This window comes from Oncorhynchus clarkii, chromosome 18 (genome assembly GCF_045791955.1).
Source record: "Oncorhynchus clarkii lewisi isolate Uvic-CL-2024 chromosome 18, UVic_Ocla_1.0, whole genome shotgun sequence".
NCBI classification, from domain to species: domain Eukaryota; kingdom Metazoa; phylum Chordata; class Actinopteri; order Salmoniformes; family Salmonidae; genus Oncorhynchus; species Oncorhynchus clarkii.
The window spans coordinates 56,849,192-56,856,164 of NC_092164.1; the positions used below are offsets into that span (position 1 = coordinate 56,849,192).

General features: G+C 47.0%; 1 protein-coding gene across 2 annotated transcripts in view; it reads right to left on the minus strand.

Annotated features, from left to right (window-relative positions):
* The window catches only part of LOC139373748 (zinc finger protein 385D-like), a 35,251-nt gene that overhangs the window by 14,886 nt on the left and 13,392 nt on the right, over window positions 1-6,973 (minus strand). The window lies entirely within an intron of this gene.

Below are 6,973 nucleotides of genomic sequence, written 5' to 3' on the forward strand. Positions count from 1 at the left end.
GGTTTAGCAAGAGTTCAATGTTAGAGTACCTCAAATGCTCCCAGACTTAAACAAGCTTGGAGTAATGGTCCTTCCTTTACTTATAACAGATGGTGACCAATGCCTACCTTCCCAAACTAAACAAGAGAGAAAATGTGGTATGGATAGGGAAAAGACTAGGGTTAAGACTAGGGTTAAGAGTAGGGTTAAGACTAGGCTTAAGAGTAGGGTTAAGAGTAGGGTTAAGAGTAGGGTTGAGACTAGAATGAAGACTAGGGTTAAGAGTAGGGTTAAGACTAGGATGAAGACTAGGGTTAAGAGTAGGGTTAAGAGTAGGGTTAAGACTAGGGTTAAGAGTAGGGTTAAGAGTAAGGTTAAGAGTAAGGTTAAGACTAGGCTTAAGAGTAGGGTTAAGACTAGGGTTAAGACTAGGGTTAAGAGTAAGGTTAAGAGTAAGGTTAAGACTAGGCTAAAGTGTAGGGTTAAGACTAGGGTTAAGACTAGGGTTAAGAGTATGGTTAAGAGTAAGGTTAAGACTAGGCTAAAGTGTAGGGTTAAGACTAGGGTTAAGACTAGGGTTAAGAGTAAGGTTAAGAGTAAGGTTAAGACTAGGCTAAAGTGTAGGGTTAAGACTAGGGTTAAGACTAGGGTTAAGAGTAAGGTTAAGAGTAAGGTTAAGACTAGGCTAAAGTGTAGGGTTAAGACTAGCGTTAAGACTAGGGTTAAGCAAGGGTCAATGTTGAGGAAGGAGACCTGAAATGGTCCTCTGTAGCTCAGTTAGTGGAGGATAGTGTCACATGAGTTGATGCTGGAGAGGCGAAGCAGGTACAGGGAGTCAAACATTTAATAAGGAACGGACATGGAATGAGACAGGAACAGCGTCAGCATACAAGAAAACAAAGACAAAAACAAGCAATGCATCAGCCATCATACGAAGCATCGGGGAGTACTGGCATTCCAGTTGGTATGGTGACATTGGCTCTGGGTCGCCACCAATGGAACTGGGGGTGCCTCGCCAGCTCGTTGGGCCTCCACACCCACCCTTTCCTTTCCCCGGTTGGCTCGGATGGCGCCCATCCCACGGCGGGCCTCAGCTGGATCGTCAGTTCTTGTTCGCCCAGCCGGTCCAGGAGTTCTGTTTGTTTTGTTGGTGACGTTGGGGTGGATTCCGCCGCCGATGGAACCGGGGGTGCCTAAGCCATCCCGTCAGGCTTCCACACCCTGGCTGGCTCGGCAGGTTTCCATCCCGTCCGCTGGATTGTCGGGCTCCCTCTCTGCAGCGGGATCGACAGGCGTCTTGTCTCAGCTGGATGTTAGGCTCCCATGCCTCAGCCGGCTCGCCAGGCTCCCACACCCCTGTCGGTTCATCGGGCTTCCACGCCCCAAATGGCTTGCCCAGCGCCCATGTCTCGGCCGGTTTGCCCAGGTGAGACGCCTAGAGGTGCCCCAAGAGGGGGGTGGGGGGGTGTACTGTCACGTCTGCTCCCGCTCTTCCCCTCCTGGTGCTAGAGGGCGCCAGGTTGCCCTGCATCACGTCTCCCTCGCTGCAGCGGGATCTAGCCTGCATCACTCCTCATAGCCTGGCTCCTCTAGGTTTCTTCCTAGGTTTTGACCTTTCTAGGGAGTTTTTCCAAGCCACCGTGCTTCTACACTTGCATTGCTTGCTGTTTGGGGTTTTAGGCTGGGTTTCTGTACAGCACTTTGATATATCAGCTGATGTAAGAAGGGCTATATAAATACATTCTACAGGCGTCTTGCCTCAGCCGGCTCCCATGCTCCTGACGGTTCGTCAGGTTTAAACACCCCAACCGGCTTGCCCAGCGCCCATGTCTCAGCCGGTTCGCCCAGGTGGGACGCCGGTGGTGCCCCGTCTGCTCCTGCTCCCCCCCCCCCCCGCCCCCCCTGGCGCTTGAGGGCACCAGACTGCCCTGCATCACTCACTCCTTTTATCCATTACACACACCTGCTTTCCCTCGTCACGCGCATCAGTGATATTGGACTCACCTGGACTCCCTCATCATCTGTTTATTTCCTCCCATATATTTGTATTTTCCCCAGCTCTGTTCTCCGCTACTGCATTGATTGTTTTTTGTCTGTGTTACTAGTCTGCTGACACTGTTCCTGTCTCGTTCCATGTCCGTTCTTCATTAAATGTTTTTACTCCCTGTACCTGCTTCGTCTCTCCAGCGTCATTCCACGTGACAGATAGTGCTTGCAATGCCAGGATAGTGGATTACATTCCAGGGACCATCTGTATGTAAAATGTATGCACGCATGACTGTCACTTTAAATTCTCCCTTGACTAGACTGGCTGAGTAGCCAGAAGCTATGTCCCATATATAGCTTAGTCTATGCCGCTCTGACATTGCTTGCCCAAATATTTATATATTCTTAATTCCATTCCTTTACTTTAGATTTGTGTGTTTTGTTGTGAAATTGTTAGATATTACTTGTTAGATATTACTTGTTAGATATTACTTGTTAGATATTACTTGTTAGATATTACTTGTTAGATATTACTGCACTGTTATTCCCTATGTAATGTACTGCCTTTGAACAGAGACTGCCAGAGGCTGCCAGAGACTGCCAGAGACTGCCACAGGCTGCCAGAGACTCAAAATAATGGTTATGTTACTGATAACAGAGTGCATGGTTACTAACCTTTCAACAGCAATCAAGTGGTAAAATGTGGTTTGGGTTTGGTTGATCAAGTGGTCACAGTAGAGAAAAAGAAAGAGAAAGTTATCTCTCCATAACGGATCACAGGGTACTTAGTACCTTTTAACAGTAAATACCCCTAAAGACCTCAAATTGCCCTTGGGCAGGTCCAACATCACTCACTGGACACCCCTCTAGAGGGTGACGGTCATTGTTGTCCACAGAGACGGGCTTGGAAAACTCTGGGTTGAGAGGAGCATCTGTGAGTTCACCTTGACAAGTTCAAAGATAAACTCTTGAGCTTGCTTGGCCAAAAAGCAAGGTGGTCCATAGACATGGATCAGTGGTGGCTGGTGGCACTTTAAATGGGGCGGTTGAGCTCACAGTAATGCCTTTTTTGGTTTCGGTTCCAGGTAGAACCCTTTTGCTTTACAGGATCTAGATGTGAACCACAGGAGTTCTACCTGGAATTAAAAAGGGTCCTTCAATGGGCTATCTTATGGGAACAGCCGAAGAACCCATTTAGGTTCTAGATAGAACCTAGAGTAGGGAAGTGGTGGTCCTCATGCAGAGTTACTGGGTGTCCTAAGAGGACAGTCAAATAACACCTTTGGAACTATTTTTTCTATGAGTGTAGAGGAATACAATTCACCACTTGGCCAGATCACAATACATACTTTAAATCTGAAATCTTATAGTTAAATAAAATATTGTTTGATTTTGTTTATTAGCTGACTTTGTCTCCCTTCTCCTGTCTCTCTCCTCCTGTATAAAATGTAACAACAACTGGGTAGAGATACAACCACGGATCTCTCTCCTCCAGTGGAGTGCCAGAGTGTGTCTCTTTACGACCGTATAGAAACAAGTGATAAAACGGAGAGCAAAACTGCCTGGGCCTGGTGTGCTGTATCATTATCTCACTGTGTGTTTCTGGACTTGACCTGCTATCACACTGTGTTTGTGTATGTGTTTGTGTGTGCGCATGTGTGTGTGCGTGTGTGTGTGCTTGTGCGTGTTCTTGTGCGTGTGTGTGTTTGTGTGTGCGTGTGTGCGTGTGTGTGCGTGTGTGTGTGTGTGTGTGATTCTGGTCTTTACCTATAGTGGGGTTTTAATAAGCAGACACTCCAATAAAAGGGGAATGGGCTTTCTGAAGCAAAGCAAAACAATGACCTGCAGTAAAACAACACTGATATTCAGAGAGGCTGTAAGTCACGTCTTCAAAGGCCATCTGGTGGGAGTATGGAGATGTGGAGTGTGCGTGTGTGTGTGTGATGGAGAGCGCTGCAGAACTAAACATGCACAACACTTTCCTGGATTTAGCATCCTTCTAATAATGAACCATAACAACCCATAGAACAGGACTTCTATCATGAGGCTGTCAAACTAGACTGTACTTAGAAAATTAGGTTTTCTTCCGCACTTTTTACCTAGGGAGAAATTCCTTCCAACTGGAGGAACAGTGTGGATGTGGGAAGAAAGGGGCTTGAGTTCCTACTGTGATGATAAGTTAAGCCTGTTATGTGCTCCTGATTCCTACTGTGATGATACATTATTAAGCCTGTTATGTGCTTCTGAGGTCCTACTGTGATGATATGTTAAGCCTGTTATGTGCTCCTGATTCCTACTGTGATGATATGTTAAGCCTGTTATGTGCTTCTGAGGTCCAACTGTGATGACACGCTAAGCCTGTTATGTGCTCCTGTATGCACAAGCGTGTGTGTGTGTGTGTGTGTGTGTGTGTCTGCTCTAAGCCTTTCTCCTCTGCTGTCTTCTATCATGTACTCTGTGACCTTAAGGCCCCCACTCCCCACCTACTAACTCTTCAGCACGCCCCCCCCTTCCAACCCTTCACCACCCTCCTAACTCTTTAGTACTGTCAACCCTTATATCCCCCTCTCTGATCTAGCACTCCACATTCCACCCCGTCTGTTCCACGATGAACCCTCTTCACTCCTTAACTTAACTTTTACATGATCATCTTTAAACCCATAGCTCTCTGACCACTCCTTTACTGGTTTTGTTTAAGTAATATTCATTAATAAAGTTTTTTTCTTCACATTTTACAAACATATATGAATTCATATAAATCAACTCCTTTACCCCCTCCCTCCATTCCTTCCTCCCCTCTTTCTCACCTCCTATGTTTCTGTCTCATCAATGTCACATTCAGCTCTCCCCATCATACTCTTCTTCTTAAACCTAACCCTAACCCATCACTCCCCCCTCAACCCTAACCCATCACTCTACACTCTCCCCTCAACCATCACTCTACACTCTCCCCTCAACCCTAACCCATTACTCTACACTCTCCCCTCAACCATCACTCTACACTCCCCACTCAAACCTTACCCTAACCCATCACTCTACACTTTCCCCTCAACCATCACTCTACACTCACCCCTCAACCCTTACCCTAACCCATCACTCTCCTCTCCTCTCAACCCTAACCCATCACTACACTCTCCTCTCAACCCTAACCCATCACTCTACTCTCCTCTCAACCCTAACCCATCACTCTACACTCTCCTCTCAACCCTAACCCATCACTCTACACTCTCCTCTCAACCCTAACCCATCACTACACTCTCCTCTCAACCCTAACCCATCACTACACTCTCCCCTCAACCCTAACCCATCACTCTACACTCTCCTCTCAACCCTAACATCTCTCTACACTCTCCTCTCAACCATCACTCTACACTCTCCCCTCAACCATCATGCTACACTCTCCCCTCAACCATCACTCTACACTCTCCCCTCAACCCTTACCCATCACTCTACACTCTCCCCTCAACCATCACCCATCACTCTACACTCTCCCCTCAACCATCACTCTACACTCTCCCCTCAACCATCACTCTACACTCTCCCCTCAACCCTAACCCATCACTGCACTCTCCCCTCAACCCTAACCCATCACTCTACACTCTCCTCTCAACCCTAACATCACTCTACACTCTCCCCTAAACCATCACTCTACACTCTCCCTTCAAACATCACTCTACACTCTCCCCTCAACCATCACTCTACACTCTCCCCTCAACCCTTACCCATCACTCTACACTCTCCCCTCAACCATCACTCTACACTCTCCCCTCAACCATCAATACACTCTCCTCTCAACCCTAACCCATCACTCTACACTCTCCCCTCAACCATCACTACTCTCCTCTCAACCCTAACCCATCACTCTACACTCTCCTCTCAACCATCACTCTACACTCTCCACTCAACCATCACTCTACACTCTCCTCTCAACCCTAACCCATCACTCTACACTCTCCTCTCAATTCTAACCCATCACTCTACACTCTCCCCTCAACCCTAACCCATCACTCTACACTCTCCCCTCAACCCTAACCCATCACACTACACTCTCCTCTCAACCATCACTCTACACTCTCCCCTCAACCATCACTCTACACTCTCCCCTCAACCATCACTCTACACTCTCCCCTCAACCATCACTCTACACTCTCCTCTTAACCATCACTCTACACTCTCCCCTCAACCATCACTCTACACTCTCCTCTCAACCCTAACCCATCACTACACTCTCCTCTCAACCCTAACCCATCACTACACTCTCCCAACTCTAACCAATCACTCTCTTTCTCCTTTACACTGACATTTACTCCTGAGGTGCTTACCTGTTGCACCCTCGACAACCACTGTGATTATTATTATCTGACCCTGCTGGTCATCTATGAACGTTTGAACATCTTGGCCATGTACTGTTATAATCTCCACCCGGGACAGCCAGAAGAGGACTGACCACCCCTCAGAGCCTGGTTCCTCTCTAGGTTTCTTCCTAGGTTCTGGCCTTTCTAGGGAGTTTTTCCCAGCCACCGTGCTTCTACACCTGCATTGCTTGCTATTTGGGGTTTTAGGCTGGGTTTCTGTACAGCACTTTGAGATATCAGCTGATGTAAGAAGGGCTTTATAAATAAATTTGATTCAATTTTTTATTTGAATTTCTCTCCTTTTCTCTCTCTATCTGTCGGTATGTATCTTCCTCTTTTCACACTTACAAATGTCACTTGTCATTCTCTCCATCCCTCCTATAACCTGTCTTTTGTAGATTTCATGTGCTGTAGGAAAGAGAGTTAAGGGCTACGTGTCAGTAGACAGAAACAGATCATGCATAGTATGAACACCGCTGTACTGCAGCTCCCACTTCGTGGTCCCTCTGAGGGAGGTGACAGACAGAGTTCTGAGTTTGAGATGATCATGGTCATTACAGTCAGTAGTATGAGTTATGGCTGTGGACAGAGAGACTAGGATGGCGGTTCTTTTGTACGGTAATCATTCTTGACTGTTATTACATCTCTTGACC